This window comes from Ambystoma mexicanum, chromosome 4p, assembly GCF_040938575.1.
Source record: "Ambystoma mexicanum isolate Mex_15411 chromosome 4p, UKY_AmexF1_1, whole genome shotgun sequence".
NCBI lineage: Eukaryota > Metazoa > Chordata > Amphibia > Caudata > Ambystomatidae > Ambystoma > Ambystoma mexicanum.
The window spans coordinates 115,346,243-115,367,521 of NC_090927.1; positions in this window are offsets into that span (position 1 = coordinate 115,346,243).

Here is a 21,279-nt window from a genome sequence, read left to right on the forward strand (position 1 = left end):
CCGCTTCGGTTCGTTTGTGGATAAAATCGATTCACACCAGTTCAAACCACATTGGAGCATTACTCTGAATCCAATTTAAATTCACTTGACATAAGTAAAGGCCTAGGGCCTGATTCCTGGAATTCTTTGCGCAGTGCAAAGTAACTTTGCACCTTGGTAACAACTCCACAAATCAGGACTCTAAAGTGTGCACAATACCACATGAAATCAAATAAAAAACCAAAATAAAAACAGGTTGAAACGATATGAACAACAAATAGGATAATCTGTTCGAGCTACTTAACTCTGGCTTTGAATCGATTTGATCATTTAGTCTATTAGTTTAGCTCCACATCGTTAGAATCTTTCAAAGTGAGAACTTCCCCTTCCCTACCTGTAACCTTAGGTCCTTTGGTTGTGCGTTTCAGAACAGCAGACACATCTGTCATTCTGCTCTGTGTCTTTGATATTGACGAGGCTTAGAATGTGGACCTCCAGATATTTTGGACTATGAATCCCACAATGCCTCAGCATCGACTATGGTGGTTATGGCTGATGGGAGTTGTAGTCCAAAACTGTGTAGGGGCACAACATGCAGACCTTTGGCTTAACATGAGGTCCTAGACAGCATTTTCTATGAATTGAAACCTACTCCAGGCAAGTGCATGGGCTGTTTGCAATTGATTCAGAAACCTGGCACAGGCATTTACCGGAGAGGTTTTTGATTGTTCCAAAAACCTGGAACAGGCAAATGGCAGAGATGTTTGCGATTCTTTCATAAACCTGGGACAGTCATTTGCCAGCGATGTTTGAAATTTCTTTCAGTAACCAGGATCACGCATTTGCCAGAAATATTTGCGACTCTTTCAGCAACATGGAAAAACATTTGCCAGAGATGTTTGTGATTCCTTCAGAAATCTGGATCAGGCATTTGCCAGAAATATTTGGGACTCTTTCAGAAACCTGGAACAAATTGCCAGAGATGTTTGTGAGTCTTTCAGAAACCTGGAACAGACAATTACCGGAGGTGTTTGCGATTGTTTCAAAAACCTGGAACAGCACTGCTACAAATGTTTCCAAGCCTCCAGCAGGCATTTTCTAGACATATGGCGCACCTACCGCAACAGGAACAACTGTTGGCTTTGCCAATGCTAGTTTCTCTCTTTCTATCTGAACCCATCTCTCCGTGGTTTAAAATGAGTATTTCAGAGTTCATGGAGGCAGGGAAAAGCATTGAATTTATCATAACTACTGGCATTGCTCTGAACATGTTCCATTACATCATTATTTATTCCATCTGTACTACTACAAAAGGCAACCAGCCAGATTGCACACTAGCCCTGCCACACAAGAAAGAGTGCCACCAGCCTAAACCTTTAGCCCACACCACTCTGCTTGGGAAAACAAGCAACGCAAGGTAGGTTTTGCTCTGCTCCTACGGCTAGCAAGACTAAGACTGATTTGCATATCGCTTGACCTTTGGCCCCACGTCCCATTCCATCTACTGGGAATGGCGTATCCACAGCTATATATTTCTCACTCCAATAAAGAGTACCAGTACTCATCCATGCTCCATACCATCAAGTGTTGTTGATGACCCTATAGTGTTTTGAAGGTGGCTACATCTCTCAATTTCATCACTTGTTAACTGTGCTTGCACACTATTTGAATGTTGAATGTTGATACCAGCTCCGCTTTTCATCCGTTTTTCTGGGATCGCAGACAGTACGGATGGACTCTGACCACTCTTCAGGTCATCAAGTGCCACTGATCGATTCAGCCAGGAGGTGATCAGGTATGTATTGGTTTCTGCTGATCTTCTCCACATTTCTCCGGCGGACCCACTCTTTGGGTGGACAAGTCTCCCGTCTCCGGGCCCGTTTTCTTGCAGATCCCTTTCAAGCCTTACACAGAAGGTTTTCCAGAGATCTTTGGGGTTTTCTCCCCTATCCTTATAGAGCCGAACGTCAACCATGAGCCCACAACCTTCTGTTGAAAGTCACTTAATAACAACTAGCCGCACATCCATGACATCAAAATATTTAAAAGGACATGACAATAAGTGTTGCCATTAAACCCCAAAACTCGGTCAGGGACAGAGACTAGACTAACAGGAATGGGTAGATTACTGCCATTCCCATTCACTCTAATGATTCCCATTCACTCCAATGTTATCAAAACATTCAGAATGACCATAATGTTATATTTCACCTTATCTACTCAAACCTCCATCAAGGCGGGGAGACTGCCATACCATGCCACAATCCCATACAACTCACCATCAATGCCTACACTAAAGTCACTGTGATGTTTCAAGCAAAACAATCAGGACTCCAGAATCATGAGACCTGTCTCCCCTAGTCTTCCAAATTTCTCATTTTAGAAGGAGGACGCAATATTTTCCAAAAAGCAAGGCATGACAGCTCTCAAGCCCCAATTCATCGACAGATGTCACAGCCATTTAATCCTCACAACCACATCCTGAAGCTGTCAGAGTTAGTATACATGGTTCGAGCTTACAAACACTGTAATGTTATTGGGACGGGTATCTGAGCGCAGCTTCTTATTACCCACTGTGTGATTAATAAACCTTTGAAGGATGAAAGGCTGAGTTTTGCTCTGCCGGGATTCGAACCTGCATCAGCAGGCTCTGCACGGATGTCAAAGGGAGCGCTCTACTCGCTGTGTTATTGGAATTTGCTCTGGCCACAATTCTGTCAGCTATGGTTGGAGTAGCTATAGCAAACGAGCACCTAAAATTGCGCGAGAGAGAGAGAGAGAGAGAGAGAGAGAGGTGTTTTAGGTGCTCTACAAATGAAATAAATAAATAAATAAATAAATAAATAAGAGAGAAAGAGAGAGTTAGCGAGACAAAGGGAGAAGGAGAGTTCAGTGACAGAAAGGGAGAGCAAGGGAGTGGGAAAGTGCTAGTTGGGATTATAATATCCAGGAAACATCTAGTAAGGGATCTATTATACTCATTCTAGATCCCACTAAATCCGGTACAGGGTGATCCATATGGATCTAGCAGAGGCTGAGGCAAACTTACTTCTGCAAGGGATCCACAGGAATAACATGTACATACTCAATCTTCCTTGCACGTCTCACAATATGCTGACATGGACCCGTCCCCCGCATCACAATGGACCAGATGCACTCACGTTACAAGTGTGTAACTCTAGAGACTGAGGTGAGAAGGGAATAATAGCAACTGATCTATGTAGGAATTGTGGATCTGGAAAAGGGCCAATGAAGCGCAGGTTTGGGGATTGACAAAAGGTCCAAGACTATTGGAAGGAAGCAGGAGATTGTATTGGCATGGCAGTAGACAGGCAGTGTTGTGGGCAGTAGTGTGTGCAGAACAGGATGTCTTAGGACACAGGCAATCAAGACACAAAGCAAGAGTAGAGAGGTGGCTGGAGGATATGTGCCCGCTATGGCTTTTGAGAAGGAGATATTTGCATCACAAGGACGACCGTATCATGACATCACTGCATACTGGAAATAGACGAAAACGAAAATGTCAAATTCTGACATGCAGATTTTCCCGCAATTATATAATGTTCGGGGAAACAAACAATCAGCCCTTTCGTTTTCGGAAATACAAATTTGCCATGATCAGATAGATCCAAGGATGACCAGCTGAATATCACGCGATATGGAATGAGTTTGTGGATATAGCGATCAGGCTATCCTGTGGCCTTCCACCGACCACATCCCTTTTCGCACAATAATGATCGGGCTAATGCAGGAGAAGTGAATATTGATGTACTCGCTATATTTTTTTTAATGGCAAATGTGATCCAGGAGTTGAAGGATATTAATCCGGGGTACGGGTTCAAGGAGCTGCCAGGAGTGAAGCCATTCAGGAAGTTGGGAAAGTCTTCTGGGTCCAGTTTATTCCAATATATTTCTGGCACAGAACAAGGAGGACAATGCACTGTGGAAGCAGGCACCACCTTAAATGAATCTGCAGTATATACAATATACTTATTAAGTCTTTGCACCAGACAGTTGACCTCTGTCGCAGAACATCATTGTGCATCCAAAGACCAAGGGCCCAGGCCCCTGGGTTCCGTCTGACCCCTTGCAAATAATGATGCTAAAGCAAAACCTGATTATGTCCACATGATATCAATTAACACATTTCGAGAACAATCTGTGTTAAAAAAAAATAACGTTTTTTAATGTGTCCAATGCAATTCGGACTACACACAGTCCTTCATCAGGGACCATATCAATATTGGTAGAGCATGAGCTCAAAACAAAAAGATCAAATGTTACAAAAAGGACAAAGACAACGAGAAAAGACAAAAGCAAGAAAGAAAAAAGACCACATGTTAAATTTTGGTATACCTTACTGAAAAAAAGGATGTATTAATTTTATTTAATAGATTTTTTTTATAACACACCTAATACCATACCTGAGTTCGGTTTCTAACCGCAGATTGGGGATTCAAACCTCTGTTGCTCTGCGTGTTCTTGCTTCCAAGACCAGCGTGTTGCCCCTGTGCTATAGTGCCACAAATTATACTGTTTAAAGATGGATATCTTACCCATCTCCTTTCTAAAAACATTGAAACTCAAACCAGGAGGACCAAGCCTCCAATGCTGTGGAGATAAACAGCGGATTCACAGCTTCTGAATCTGGGAACCTCAGTGGGAAGAATAGTAGAACGAACCAGATCTCTTTGAGAAAGTTCCTCATGTTGCCCCTCGCGTGTTCACTTCACAAGATGGTAAGGTTCATGGAACCAGTGCTACTGTCCTCAAAGGATAAACCAACAAAAAGAAAAAAAAACATAATGGTGTTATCTACAGTGAATCTGAAGGATGCAAGAAAGAGGACTTGCACAGGAAAGGGAATTGCCAGGTGGGCTGGGATGAAGTCTTGTTGAGTTTAGGACGGCTAAAGTTTGGCTAAGCGTCTCGGTGAGTCTCCAAGCTGGTGGGCCGCTGGACGGGTAGTCATGTGGCTGCTACGGGGTCAATGTGGATAAACTCTCTTTTGCTGGGTTAAAGCACAGTTTATTGGTTTTAGTCCAGTCGGGCACGACTAGTAGGCAGGCTGAGATCTTCAAAGGGGAACCAAAGTCCTTTGTGACTTTGAAAAGGATCGGTATCAATTTGGGAAGAATCCGTCTGGTCTACATATACAAACTAAACATCCATTGTGAGTGAGGGGATACCTGAGGGACTCTAAATACTAGACCTGCCTTTGGGGGCAGGGGATACAACTCTGGAATACGCACCTATTTGGAGCAGTCTGACAGGGAGCATCCCAATTCTGCGCTGTGTTTTGTATACTCACTTTGTATTTAATCCAGTCAATTATAAGTGTATAGCGCCCAATGCCATAGGCCAAGCAAAGGTCTAACGAGAGCAATACCAACGTTTTGTTGTTAATATCTCCCTCGAGGGTCTCCTTAATGTCCACCAGGGAGGTTTTGGTACTTGGGTTTGGGTAGAAACCTGTGATTGGTCATGGAAGAGGTTGTTTTATGTGTGTGGTATCTGCCTCCCTCCCCCCCCTGTTTGTATGGTGGATGATGTAATGTGTGTGGATGCAAGTAGAATACCCTACTGGTGGTCTTCCACCAGAGTCAGTTGGGTACATATAGGCTGGATGGTGGGCACCAGTGGGTTCTCCCTCTGTTATGTACTTTAATAAGTTAACTTTATAGGAGACCTACCTGTGTCTCCATCGATCCCCCTTTCTAAGAATTTTCTACCATCTTGAAGCTGTTTCATCACCAGTCTTTCCGAAATCTTGGCCTACGGGCTATGGCACGTTACAAATAGATAAGCAAATAAATAAATAAATGGCAGCTAAGTCTGGAGCACGTCACAGATGTGTGCTTTTTGCTATTCTCTTCAAGGTGAAAATGTCCTCATCGAAGCCCGCATACTGGTGAAACCTGGATTCGCCTGAAGCTGGACGACGGATCTGGCAGTCATCTTAAGTTGACTTTCAAGGTTGGCATTAGATGGAGAAGAAGTAGCTTTCCTGCACCAAGGCTAAACCCTAGATCCTGCTCATATGGGCCAGCAGGCCCTTCATCACTACCAGTCACCAAGCCTGACACACTGGACTCCCTCAACACCAGTCCAGAAAGTACCCTCAACACCAGTCCAGAATGTATGCACCTTGTGGAGGCTGGTTGACAAAAAGTATCTTCTTCACACTGACACAAAGGTGGACATCAAAAAGGGGTTCTACCACGTACAGTTGCTCGTTGAACCCTATCATAAAATCACAATAGTCAAGCCTGGATTATTGCAAAGGTATTTGCAGTGGGATCCCAATAACTATTCATTAGAAAGCTCAAAGAACCCAACCCCAATGCCACTTGTCTTGTCTTTAACCCGAGACACAAAGACCGGTTCCATAACTTTGCGTAGGTGCTTCGAAACCATTATGCATCTACACCGGGGCTTTTGCGTCTTGTTTTTTGTTTTACTTTTTAATTGGGGGAAGCCTCAATTACCGAATCTTTTTTTCTTCTCTACCCCTTACTGCCCATACCCCCCAGGCCTTTCTACACCAGTGTGGCTGGTTTCCTGAAAAATAAGCAAATCTGGTGTAAATTTGCATTAGAATCTTTTTTCTTTAAAAACTGGCCCCCACCCACCCTTCCTGGACCCATCCTTTTTGTCTATATCTTTGGCAGAGTGCTTTTCGGCAAAATCGAATTCTGGGCTGATACCGATCACATATGATATGATAGGTTTTTTACAATGCACTTAATTCCCAAAGGTTTCTAAGCGCGGACCCGGGGATCAAACCCGTATTGCTCCTTGTCGTCTTGTTTCCAAGGCGAGCACGTTGCCACTGAGCTATCTTTCCGGTCATGCTCTCTGACATACAAATGGGGCTCTCTCCGGGAGTGGGTACCAGTGAACAAGCCCCAAACCTGTACCTAATTGTGGCCAATTCTATGACCCTAAGGCAGGAACCTGTTTACTTGGCATTTATACACCTGCGACATCTTTGACAAGGTCAATCGGCACAAACTATGGCTTGTACTCAGGTCCCATGGGTGTACTTCTGAAATAGTACATTTGATGTCCATGCTACATGAGGTCACAAAAGCCTTTTTGGGACCAAAGGACACTGCACAGAGTACTTCCACGTTAAAGCAGGCGTCCGCCAAGGGTGCATATTGGTCCGTTTATTGTTTTTGCTGTATATCAACGTGTTGTAAAACGCCCTGGTGCAGGTCGGCTTGGACGTCCCAAAACTGGGGAAGACGCTAGTGCCGGTTCTAGCGTACTCCGATGATACAGTGCTGACTGCTCGTACGCCACAAGCACTACAGCGTCTACACACAGCGTACACAGACTTTCGGATTAACCAAGACCTCAAATTTAATGCTAGCAAGTCCGCAGTGATCGCATACCATTTCCAAAAAAACAACTACCGCAGGATGGTATCAGCGTATAGCAATAATGTGATAATCCCAAGAGTCAATGAATTTGATTGTTTGGGGATATGCTTCACCTCCATCTTGAAACCAAACTCACATTTAGCAAAACAGGCAATCAGGTTCAAGCAAGCGCTAGGTGGGGTGTGAGGATTCATGAACATGTCAAAGAGAAACCTCTATATTTCATCAAAAAAGTATGCTGCAGCAAAGCAGGAGAAATGGTCAAATATGAAGCCTCGTTTTGGGGCTACGGGAATGCACATGTAAAAGCAAAAGGAAATATCGAGACTGAGTACCCCAAAAGGAAATACACCAAACACAGGCTTATAAAGATTCACAGATGTTTATTCTAAAACTGTACAGTTTACAAAGAAACAAAGTATCAGATAGCTATCTGACCCTCAGCACATCACAGCGAATACCAGCCCTTTCGGTGTGAGAAGTGAGTGGTACTGTACATCTAAACAGTTGTACATTTTATACATTTCCAATCATAATGTCCAGCCCCTCTCCAGGTTAATAATACATGGTCTAGAGTTCGTGCCAAGTTCACTTCTGGCTTGTCCGACAATTTACTCATGGATCATCCTCAGTTTACATATAACCAAGTTACAATGGCAACAGTGTATTCTCAGATTTAACAATAAGCCTTAACACATGTCCTATACAATGCACTTCAGCTAGTGTCCACGTTCAGAATTGGTATAACATTGTAGTTGATGTATGTCCTCGGATCAGACTTGTTGGCGCAGATAATCCTCTATCTACAAGTCAGGCATGGGACAAGGTCTCTTTACTCAACCCAAACATTCGGCCAACGGACAGTTTATACATTAACTCACGTACAAAGTTCAAGACGGCTCAGTTACAAGCGGGAAACACTGTCCACCATTTTAGAACACAGAATCACTTTAGAATAGAAATCAAAATGGCGGATGGACCTAAAATGGTGGCAAAGTCGATCTAAGATTGGAACTTTGCAACGCGGTTTTCCTCGCAGAGCGACTGGGCTTAGGCCAATATATACAATAAAGGAGGCACAATATGATATTCCATTTAACAAACCCTCCTTTTGGCCTAAGCCAAGCACTAAACTACTTCTAGTCACTTTACGAGTAACTCCACGTCTCAATGTCCATACATCCTGAATCACTATCGGAGATATCAATTGCCATGAGGTCGGATACTGAGATTTCCTTCAGCACAAATTCATTAGATATTTTCTCTCGGGTGTATACCTTGTGTCCTAATGTACCCATCGCTTGTGCACAACATCCTCCGAACATCGAACACATACCAGGAAGACATTGTATACAAAAACAAAAGAACAACAGAATACCTAAAATAATCAGTAAGACCAAAAGTAGCTTCCATCCCCAAGATCGCAGGAAGTCCCAGAACTAAGCACTAAGATCCCAGGAACATGCACTTCTGAACTGAGAACATGCAGATTTTGTATCACCCTAAAGATAGTTGGGGAGGAATCTGGCACGAAAACACAGCAAGCGGACCCCAGTGATTTACATACCCCACCACGCTCAGCCAGGATGACGTCTAATTCCATCCGGTTCTGAAGTGCCACTAACCTTATTGCTTTTTGCTCTAAAGTCATGTTATATAGTATGTCAGTGGTCCGGTTGATGGTCCTCTCCAGTACTCTCGCTAGTCTTCTGATATCTTCAGAGTTCAGTATTTTCTCCCAAAATGGCACAAAGGATTTAGCTACATCACCCAGAACTTGTGCTGAAGTATCGCCATTCTCATCCCGACATGGACGAGCCTTTGAAATTTCTACAGTGCTAGCAATGAATACCCCGGATAACAGAATCCCTAAATAACATGGTTCTCTGCCAATCCCTAGGTAACCATGGAAATGCTACATTACCGCAAACAAAGTAGACAGGTTGGCCTATATACAAAGGTCTGTCCTCACTAGTCAAATTCGCAATGTTGGCGCAGCCCTTGAAATCACCCATTGACTGAGTACCATTCCTCTGTATGCAGAAAGAAACTGAATCGGGGCTGTGGGTAACAGTGTAAGAAGGTGGCATGGCATCCCTATTGTCTATAGAAGCCATCTTGAAAGAGATCAAAGATTGAAAAGGAAGGGACAGTCTATCAGAAGGCCTAATAGAAGCAACATTAGGCTTGCTCCTATTCACAAAGAGTGAGCATCCCAGGGGTGTTAGAACACGTTTCTCAAAATCATTCAAATTGGTTCCATCAAAGTTCCCCGAGATACTATCGTTCCATCGGCCAAAGAATAGTGCCCTTAGAGAAGCATAGCATGCAGTCGTCAAAGGTAAAGAATGAATATAACAACCCAGCCCATTATCCCTGTGTTGCGGTAAATGCAAACAGACCCAACAATTGGACTTATTAAAAATGGCATGCATAGCATTCATAATGAGTAATAGAGTATTGTTATGGTAACTCTGTCTGTGCTGAGAGTCTCTAGGAGATAAAGTGTGCAGATGCACGAAAGGTGTAGAAGCAGTGGGTACATTTTCAGTGGGTAACAGAATGTCAAGCGGATGTACTTCTTCCGGATACCAGAATCCTAAGTCAATGACTATTGTAAAACCAGTTAACATTATCACAAGAAAACAATAGGTTTTCGGGGCCCACGCATTTGATTGTTCATTTTTACGATCGGTCACACAGTCTCTTATCTGTTCAGTACGAGTGGGAGCGGTTGCAGGCATTGTTTCTTCAAACGAATACACCAAAGTTAATGTGCTGGCAATCTCCAGATCGAGCGTCTTCTTAGTCCTTTTTTCCCCAAACCCTAGCCAACAGAATCCCCTTATGAAAAAAAGATCAGGCCAAAGAGACAAGCCCTTCGATGATTTTCCTTGATGGCACAGTCAAACCGTGCAGTAAGTCTACTTCCTCGGACGCAGATCGTACCTTGTGATCTCTGGTACTGAGTGATCTGTAAACAATATGTTGTTACTTCCTGATGGAACCAGTGAATTCAAAGCAGGATCTAACTCAAGATTCAAGATGGATTTTGAAAAAGGAACTGTTGGAGAGTGTGGAGATGAAGTGGCTGTTTCGCCAGGCCCCACGGGCTCAGGGAGAGTCTCCGATGCACTGTTTATGCTGTTTGATGCTTCGTGATCATTGGTTACGGTATTGGTGAGGGGTTCTGTTTCTTCTGTATCGTGTGGCAAAGGGAAAGGAATCCTCTTGATGTGAGATGCATGGATCCAGTGCTTCCTGCCCTCCACTCGAACCGCTGTCTGTGTGACCAGGAGAACTTGGTGGGGGCCCCACCAACGAGGTGCGAGGCAAGAAGATCATTCGAATGACTTGATGAGGACCCAGCTCCCCGGCCGTATGTTGTGGCCCGAGCTCTCGTACCTGACAGGTAAAGCCTCTCACACCTGATGGTAAATCAAATACAGATTTTTTGTTAACTGTCCATAATAGTCAGAAAGAAGTACATGGTCAACATCGCGTAGCGAATGGGGCTTTGGAAAATTCCAAATGTTAGCCGGCCTACCCATGACCACCTCAAATGGAGAGAGCCCAGTCTTAGTTTGAGGGGTCGTTCTCATAGACAATAACACGATCGGTAAGGCGTCCGGCCATTTCAGTTTGGTGCCGGCACACGTCTTAGCGAGATTGTTCTTGATGATGCTGTTGTGTCTTTCTACTAAACCAGCACTCTGAGCGTGCCTAGCCGAATGGAACCATTTATCGATCTATAATCCCGCGCATATCTGCAGAATTACAGCAGCGATAAAATGTGGACCATTGTCCGACCAGATGACTCTTGGCAAACCAAACCTAGGAAAATATTCCTTCAGCATGGTCTTTGCCATTGTCATAGCTGTAGCATCTTTGACAGGGAAGGCTTCAACCAATTTATTAAACGTGCAGATAACAACTAGTATGTACTTGTAGTTATTGCAACGCTCCATTTCAATGAAATCGAAGTGTATAACCTCGAAGGGAACACAAGGTGGACAAAAACTACCCCTAGGAGTCGATGTGCCCTTCCCCACATTATGCTGTAAACAGATCATACACCCTTGGACAAAGCGCTCGACTACCTTAGAGATCTTATCATTTACCCACACATTTTGCAACATTTTGGTAACTTTTCGTGCACAAATATGGGTGTGACCATGAGCCATAACAACCATCATCGTAATGTAAGCATCAGGCAGTAAGCACTTCCCTTCTACTTTGTCCACCCAACACCCATCATCATCCAATTTTGCCAAACCCTCAGCCCATTTCTTCGATTCCTCTAACGTGGCATCAGCTTGAATGTTTTTCACGGAATACCCACATCCAAAGTACAGGCATTTGTGGCTTCCCTTGAAGTATACATTTCTGAAGAGAGATCAGTGGCAGTCTGTTTGGCTATCTGGTCAGCGAAAGCATTCCCTTTTCCTACATTATCTATGATCTTCTGATGCGCTGCGCCTTTCATAATTGCTAGCTGAGTGGGGAGTGCAAGCGCTGAGAGTAACTGTACTATCAAGGATCCATACTGGATTTTAGTGCCATGTGAGGTCAAGAAACCTTGTTCTGCCCAAAGTCTGCCGGAGTTGTGAACCACCCCAAAAGCATACTGACTGTCAGTATATATATTTACGGTAAGCCCTTCGGAAAGTTCACAAGCTCAGGTTAATGCTATATTCTCTGCGGCCTTCGCGGAGTTATGTGTGATTCTTTTGGTCTCCACAATCGTGCTCAATGTGGTGATTGCATAAGCAGCATCCGGGAGTTTGAAAGAGGGGCCATCACAAAACAGCTCCCCTTCTGGGTTATTCAAAGGAGTATCTTTCAGATCGATTCTGCCTTTCGTCTCTTGCTCTGTAGTGTAAAGGCAGTCATGTGACTCTTCATCACTGCAAGCATTACTTTGCGGGAAAGGTAAAAGTTCAGCTGGATTAAGGACACAACACCTCTTTATTTGAATATGCGTTGAAAACAAGATCAATTCGTATCTCGTTAATCGTGCGGAGGTGAGATGTTGCGTTGTGTTCTGTTTAATAGGACATCTACAGAGTGAGGTACCATCAGGGTTAAAGCATGGCCTCGGACCATTCCCTCGCTCTGCTTTACAGATGCAGCAGCAGCGACAGCTCTCAAACATCTTGGCAAAGCGCATGCAACAGGATCAAGGGCGGAAGAAAAGTAGCCGCACGGCCTATTCTTCCCTCCATGTTCCTGCGTTAATACAGCCAAAGCACATCCATCACGTTCATGCACATACAACACAAAGGCCTTTTCATAGTTTCGTGTGCCCAAAACTGGTGCAGAGCACAATGCAGTCTTCAGCAGATCAAATGCTTGCTGGTGTTCCAAGTTCCATGGTAATGGTGAAGAAATGCCCTTCTTCGTCAAAGCCAACATTGGTTTAATCACTAAGGAGAAGTTCGGGATCCACTGCCTACAGTAAGAAGCCATTCCTATCAAGGCTCTGACTTCCTTCTGTGTATTTGGGACAGACATGCTAGAAATGATTTTTATCCGCTGCGGCGTCAACCTTCTTCCCTCCTTTGACAGGAGATAGCCTAAATAGGCGACCTCCTGTCGACAATACTGAAACTTTTTAAGTGAAGCTTTGTGTCCATGTCATGCTAAGTGGATAAGCAACAACACGGTGCCCTCCTTATAGGCGCTCTCTGAGTCAGCAGCTAAGAGTCGATCGTCTACATACTGAAGCAGTGTACAAGTGGTAGGTAACTCGAGTGTGTCGAGCTGCTCTTTCAAAGCCCTACTGTAAATGCTAGGACTCTCCGTGTATTCTTGCGGTGCACGGGTAAAGGTAAATGAGCATCCCCCTAAGGTGAACGCGAACAAGTATCTACTGTCTTTGTGTATTGGAATACTAAAAAAGCGTTCTTTAGATCCACAACACTAAAGTGAGTAGCTGAAGCCAGGATCATAGTTAATATTGTCGTCACATCAGGCACAATGGGAAATTGTGGAGCAGCAATCTTATTAATGGCACGTAAATCAATAATGAAACAGAAAGGAATTGCATTATCACCTTTTTTGTACACGGGCAAAATCGCACTATTGCACAAACTACCTGCAATTTTCTCAATCACCCCACAGTGCACAAAATCGGAGACTATGCATTTCAAAGCTTGCTCACCATCGACCGAGATCTTATAATGGGGAATACGTGGCAACTTTACTCCATGTTTCAAAATAATCTTAACGGGCTCAATTTGAAAAAAACACCAACATCATTATCATCAATTGCCCACAAACACTCCGGAATATCACTGGATTCCGGCGGCAAAGGTCTGGTCAAGAATTGAGAGGCAGAAAGTTGCTGTGGTGAAATCATCAAACACACTCCATCAGAAGAACAATGAATTACCGCATTTAATTCTTTCAACCCCAACAAATTCTCTTCGCTATTCGTAGTCAAGAGGAATGGACAATGGTCCATAAATGGACCCAAGATAATCGGTACCAGCGAAGAAACCGGACAGACTACTGGTGTGCTAGAAAACCCTACAGAAACATTGGTTTGCCCTGAGAGTGGAATGTTTGAAACCCATGAATGGCCAATGGAACACTTCCGTGCCCCTGTATCTATCAAGAATAGATGTTTCCTATTTCCCACTATCATCTCAATGTAGGGACCTTTCTGATTAACGGGAATAGGCGTTGGTTCCAAATCCTGCTTCGGGCAATCCTAGCAAACAGAATGTCATCGAAAGGAAGTTCTTCAGAGAGGTAAGCAGCAGAAGGATGATCAAAAATGTTTCTATTATCCACACCTGGTGCCTGATTGTCCTGTGAAAAAGGTTGTTGTGAATCCTGCAAAAACTGACTTCTACCAGGACCCACTGCCGCCAGGCGGCCTCTGGACCGTTTACCCATATTACCAAATGCGTTATTGGACCTCTGCTGGAGGATCGGGCATTGTGCATGCCAATGACCCTCTTGTCTGAAATAAGCACACTGGTTTATGTTTACAGGACCCAATGGCGCATTTCCCTGTGGAACATACTGACCCCTAAATTGCGAATTATCCCCTCTAGGGCCTCTAACAATTTGCTGCAATAGAACTTTTGTTTTTAAGACTCCTTTTCTCTTTTCAACTCTTTCTTTTTCTTTATTGACACGATTCTCATAGTACTGAGCCATATGCAATACTTCTAATACTTCACTTGCCAAGCGCTCTCTGAGGACATAATTTGCGACTGGATGTCAGGCAGCAATCCACGCACAAATATGTCCATGAATAGTTGTTTCCCAGACTCTGTGCTCAAATCTTGTCCACTGAAATCTGAAAACACTTGTTCGAACCGATTGAAGAACTCGGTAGCACCCTCAGACTTTCCTTGGACACAGGCAGTAAGTTTGTCCCAAATAATCCTTCTTTCAGGAATTATAGCTTTCAATTTCATAACTATTCTATCAGGCAAAGTCAATATTACCTGTGGTGGTCTCTCGCCAGCTGGCCTTTCTCTATCTATTCTAACCATGTTATCCCATGTATCTCCTAACCATGGTACATCGTCTACAGTCCTAATCTGCATCCACAAGTCAATAGGCAGGAGTACGGGAAATAACATATCCATATCGCTTAAGGTAAATACTGATGATTGCAAGACAGACTCCATCTCTTTGTAGAACCCTGTCGGATTCTTCCTAATATCGGGAATAGATTTTTAATGGTGTTCACTTCCTGTCTCGAGAACGGGACATAAACGAACTGCGACAAATAATGTTCAGGAATATCTCGAGCAGGTGCACCTGCTGCAACATCAGCGGGAATCTCAACTTTTGGGACAAATGTCAGAGGAACCTCTCTCATAGGCAACTCCGAAGTAGGCAACTCCGAACGCTTACTGAGCAACAGAGCTAGATCGAGCGCTAAAGCAGCTGAAGAAGTGTCAAACGAAAAAGCTCTCTTATAAATAATCAGTAATTCTGCGGGACAACAAATCTCTTTTTATACATTCATCCTGTAGGTACTCTACCATTACCTGTATCACTTTCCTCTGCATTTCTGGCGTATACTCACTATACATGTCATATACTTCAACAGGAGTTATCGACATGTCTGAAATCTACCTAATCACATCTTATGTACAAATTCGCGTTTCCTCATTTATCGATTTACGACAAGGAAAGAACCGTTTCTGTACTAACATAGCGTCCAAACTATCACCATCTACATCTTCATTCCGTAACCTTTCCAGCTTCCTTCTATACTCAAAAACCCTCTCAACGTGCTCATGTACTTTCTCCCCAGTATCTCTAGAAAATGCTAGAACATTCAGATCCCTTAACCATTATGGGAGTGTCAAACTAGAAATTATATCGTGCCTCTTATTGCTATGAATATATGTATATTGGCCTACGTCAAGCTGCTAACAAGCTGCTTATAAACTACATATGAATAAACTCGCATTGCAAGGTCCTGACCTTAGAAACCATGTAAACTGTCATTTTGGGTCAAGCCGCCATTTTAGGTTTTCTTGCTCTATAAAGTCACCATGTGAGCTAAAATGCTAGCCTATGTTATTCAGAACAGAATTTGATTGTCATGACCTCTGTACAGCTAATGTATAACTTGCCTGCAGGCCACTTGTTAGGGTCATGAGCTGAGACCTTGTCCTTCTGCTGACCTGTGTGCAATGGATTACATGTATCAACAAAACCGATCTATAATTGAATGAGAACACCTGCTTAACTATATTGTATAAATTAAGTCCCACATTGTAATGTTAGGCCTAGAGCATACATTATTACCATTTCTTCTTGTTAATGTATAAACCTAAGATGAACTAGATTTGACCTGGCAAGGGACCCCAGAGCAGTAACTTATTTATGGAATGGTTAACCCGCAGAAAGGCTGGACAACAGGCTGGGGAAATGTATAAAAGCCTGACTGTTTCAATGAATATTTGCACTCACTGGGCACACCGATCCACGCCGGAGTTCGCTGTGTTGTACTGAGGGTCGATAGCTATCTGATTTTTGTTCTGTTCTTTTGTAACTGGATTCAGTATAAAATAAAGTACTTTGTATGTTCCTTTGTAACCTGTGTTTGGTGTGTTTCCTTTTTGGTTACCCTGCCTCATATTATATAGGGACCCTCAAGATTGATGCCGGATTATTGAAGGTTGACACACGCTATCGAACCGGGATCGGACGGTGTGACATAACGGGCCCGACTGAACGAGACGCGACACCTCAACAGCGTTGCACGATCCGTTCCCTGGACGATAGCCGTTTAGTCTGAGACGGCATCTTGACGAGGGTCAATTTTTTGAGGTGGGCAGATTTGCCGAAATCACCATACACAAGGTAAAATTCGTTAGGTAAGTCCTTTGTAAACCGATCGATCCTCCTTAGGTTTGGTCAGGTGAGTCGTTACCCGACTCTTAATTCAACCTTGACAATTTGAATTTGGCGCATTGTATCTGCAGACACAATTATTGACCAGGTAACACCGAGTATTTGAGAAATGCCTGGGAAATTGTCTAGCTGCTTTAGGGCATTATTCCGCAGCAATAGACAATCTTTGGAATTTAGCCATCTGGCACCACAGGAGGGGTCACCGGCATGTACTATGTACTGTAAGCAGGGCATTTGAAGTGTAGTATTTAATAAAATTTGGCACATACAAACCAGACATGCCTCCGAACTTCAGTGGCCAGTCAATGGTAGTTTTGAGATCCCTCGTATTGAATATTTAGAGTCAGTCTTGTTAAAAAAGAAGACCAGACCTGCAGCATTTGATGTTTTGCAAAATTGGAAAAGAGAAGCGTTGCAGCAGCTTAAAAGTAGGGAAAAACATGTGCGCCGTCATAAAACAAATGCTGAAAAGGCGTTGTTATATGATCAGGACAAACAGTCTGAGTCGGTTAGGAATATGGACAGGGCTTTCTCACTCGGTATTCAGAAAATCTATCCTTCTAAAGATCTTCATGTTTCTGATGAGTTTATCGACAAATTGTTCAATGAACGAAGGCCTGGTGCCTCTGCACCACCTCCGTATGTTCCTCTTCCTCCTGCTGTACCTCTTCCTGCTGTTATTCCTGCTCTTCCTGCTCAACCTGTTGTTCCTATTCCTCTGGTTGTTGTTCTTCCACCTGCTCCTCTGCCTCTTCCATTGCACCAGTAATAGTACCTCGATTGAATTGGCCTACACCCTCACTCCCAAGTAGTTCTGTACCGCTTGTAGTTGATCAGGGTGTGGGGTCGAGGATTGTTACTCGTAATACTGTTCCTACAGAAAAGAAACAGGATTTGTTTGCATGGGCTAAGCATTGTATGGAGAGAGATGATCGAGCTAATGTTCTTGCCACACTTTCTAATATGGATAATTTTCCTGAGAAAAATGTTTTCATTGAAGGTTTAGGGATTGATTTATGTGTAATGTGGGGTAAATTAAATAATGCAGACCTCCCACAAGGGTTGAGGGACCTGAATACTTTAGCGTTTTCAAGAGACACTGTGGAGAAGGTACATGAGCATGTTGAGAGAATATTTGAGTATATAAAGGAGTTGGAGAGGTTACGGAATGAGCATGACGAAGAAGAAAGTATGTATGTACAGAAACGATTTCTTCCGTGTCGTAAATCGACATCTGAGGAGGCGCGAATTTGCACAAAAGATGTGATTAGATGGATTTCAGGCATATCGATAACTCCAGTTGAGGTATATGACACATACAGTCAATATACACTAGAAATGCAGAGGAAAGTGATACAGGTAATGGTAGAGTACCTGCAGGATGAATGTTTAAAGAGAAAGGTTAGTTGTCCCACAGAGTTATTGAGCATTTATAAGAGAGCTTTTTTACTTGACACTTCTTCAACTGCTTTAGCGCTCGACTTAGCTCTGTGTCTTAGTAAGCGTTCGGAGTTGCCTACATCTCAGTTGCCTATGAGAGAGGTTCCTCCGACATTTGTCCCAAAGGTTGAGATTCCTGCTAATGCTGCAGCAGGTACACCTGCTGTGGACATTCCTGCACATTATGTATCGCAGTTTGTTCACGTCCCGTTTTCACGACAGGAAGTGAATACTATTAGACAAACTATTCCTGACATTAGGAAAAATCCGACAGGGTTCTATAAAGAGATAGAGTCCGTTTTGCAGTCCTCAGTGTTTACCCTAGGCGACATTGATTTGCTATTCCCTGTACTCCTGCCTGTGGATTTGTGGAAACAAGTTAGAACTATAGACGATGTACCAGGGTTGGGAGATACATGGGCTAACATAGTTAGGCTTGATGGGGAAAGGCCAGCTGGTGAGAGACCACCTCAGGTGATACTAACTTTTCCTGACAGAATCATTGAAAACTGAAAACTATAATCCCCGAAAAGAGAATTATTTGGGACAAGCTTACGGCCTGTGTCCAAGGAAAATCTGAGGGTGCTACTGAGTTTTCTAATAGGTTCGAACAGGTATTCTTGGATTTCAGTGGACAAGACTTAGGCACAGAGTCTGGGAAAAGATTATTTGTGGACACATTTGTACGTGGATTGCTGCCTGACATCCAGTCACAAATTATGTCTTCTGAGAGCGCTTGGCAGGCGAAATCCCAATCAGAAGTACTGCACATGGCTCAGTACTATGAGAACTGTGTCAATAATGAAAAAGATAGAGTTGAGAAGAGAAAAGGTGATTTGAAGACTAAAGTATTGTTACAGCAAATTGTTAGAGGCCCCAGAGGGGGTAGTTCGCAGATTAGAGGTCAGTATGTTCCACAAGAGAATGTGCCCTTGGGTCCTGTGAATATTAACCAGTGTGCCTATTGCCGACAGGAGGGTCATTGGCGTGCACAATGCCCCGTCCTTCGACAGAGGTGGAATAACATATTTGGAAATATGGGTAGACAATCCAGAGGTCGCCTGGGTGTAGGGGGCCCTGGTAGAGGCCAGTTTTCTCAGGATCCCCAACAACCTTTTTCACAGGATAATCAGACTTCGAGTGTGGATACTAGAAACATATTTGATCATCCTTCTGCTGCACATCTATCTGAAGAGCTTCCTTTTGATGATATTTTGTTTCGTTAGGATTGCCCGAAGCAGGGTTTGGAACCTACACCTATTCCCGTTAATCAGAAAGGTCCCTACGTTGAAATGGTAGTGGGAAATAGGAAACATCAATTTTTGATAGACACTGGAGCACAGAAGTGCGCCATTGATCATTCTCGGGTTCCAAACATTCCACTGTCAGGGCAAACCAATGTTTCTGTAGGGTTTTCTGGCACACCAGTTGTTTGTCCGGTTTCTTCACCGGTACCTATTTCTTTGGGTCCCTTTAGGGACCACTGTCCATTTCTCTTGACTTCGAATTGTGGAGAGAATTTGCTGGGGTTGAATATGTTGAAGGAATTAAATGCGGTAATTCATTGTTCTTCTGATGGAGTGCGTTTGACTATTTCACCACAGCAATGTTCTGTTTCGCAATTCTTGACTAGACCTTTGCCGCCAGAATTCAGTAATGTACCAGAGTGTTTGTGGGCAGTTGATGACAATGATGTCGGTGTTTTGCAGATTGAGCCTGTTAAAATAGTTTTGAAACATGGAATTAAGCTGCCCCGTATTCCACAGTATAAGATCTCAGTTGAAGGCGAGCGAGCTTTGAAGAGCATTGTTTCCGATTTTGTGCATCGTGGGGTGATTGAGGAGATTGCAGGAAGTTTGTGCAATAGTCCGATTTTACCCGTGTACAAAAAAGGTGATATTGCAATTCCATTTCGTTTTATAATTGATTTACGTGCCATTAATAAAGTCGTCGCTCCGCAATTTCCAATTGTGCCCGATGTGACGACAATATTAACCATGATTCCAGCTACGGCTACTCACTTCAGTGTTGTGGACCTAAAGAATGCTTTCTTCAGTATTCCTATACATGAGGATAGTAGATACTTGTTCGCGTTCACCTTAGGGGGACGCTCATTCACATTTACTCGTGCACCTCAAGGTTATACTGAGAGTCCTAGTATTTATAGTAGGGCTTTGAAAGAGCAGCTTGATACCCTTGGATTGCACCCTACTTGTACGTTGCTTCAATATGTTGATGATTTGCTTTTAGCCGCTGACTCTGAGAGCTCTTGTAAAGAGGGCACTGTGTTGTTGCTCATCCATGTAGCTAAGCATGGTCACAAAGCTTCGCTTAAAAAGTTTCAATATTGTTGCCTATTTAGGCTATCTCCTGTCAAAGGAGGGAAGAAGATTGACTCCTGAAAGAATAAAACACATTTCTGGCATGTCTGTCCCAAATACACAACAGGAAGTTAGAGCCTTGATAGGTATGGCTTCCTACTGTAGGTTATGGATCCCAAACTTCTCACTAGTGATAAAACCGATGTTGGCCTTGACGAAGAAGGGTATTTCTTTGCCATTTCCATGGAATACGGAGCATCAACATTCATTCGAGTTGCTCAAGACTGCATTATGTTCGGCGCCAGTTTTGGGCACACCGAACTATGAGAAGGCCTTTGTGTTGTTTGTGCATGAATGTGATGGATGTGCTTTGGCTGTATTAACGCAGGAACATGGAGGGAAGAATAGGCCATGCGGTTACTACTCTTCCGCCCTTGATCCTGTTGCATGCGCTTTGCCAAGATGTTTGCGCGCTGTCGCTGCTGCTGCTGCGTCTGTAAAACAGAGTGAGGGAATGGTCCTAGGCCATGATTTAACCCTGATGGTGACTCACTCTGTAGATATTCTATTGAACAAAACCCAAACGCAACACCTCACTTCCGCACGACTGACAAGATATGAATTAATCTTGTTTGCTCCCCACATTCAAATTAGGAGGTGCTGCGTTCTTAATCCGGCTGAACTCCTACCTTTCCCGCAAAATACTGTTTGCGGTGACGAAGAGTCACATGACTGCCTGTATACTACTGAACAAGATA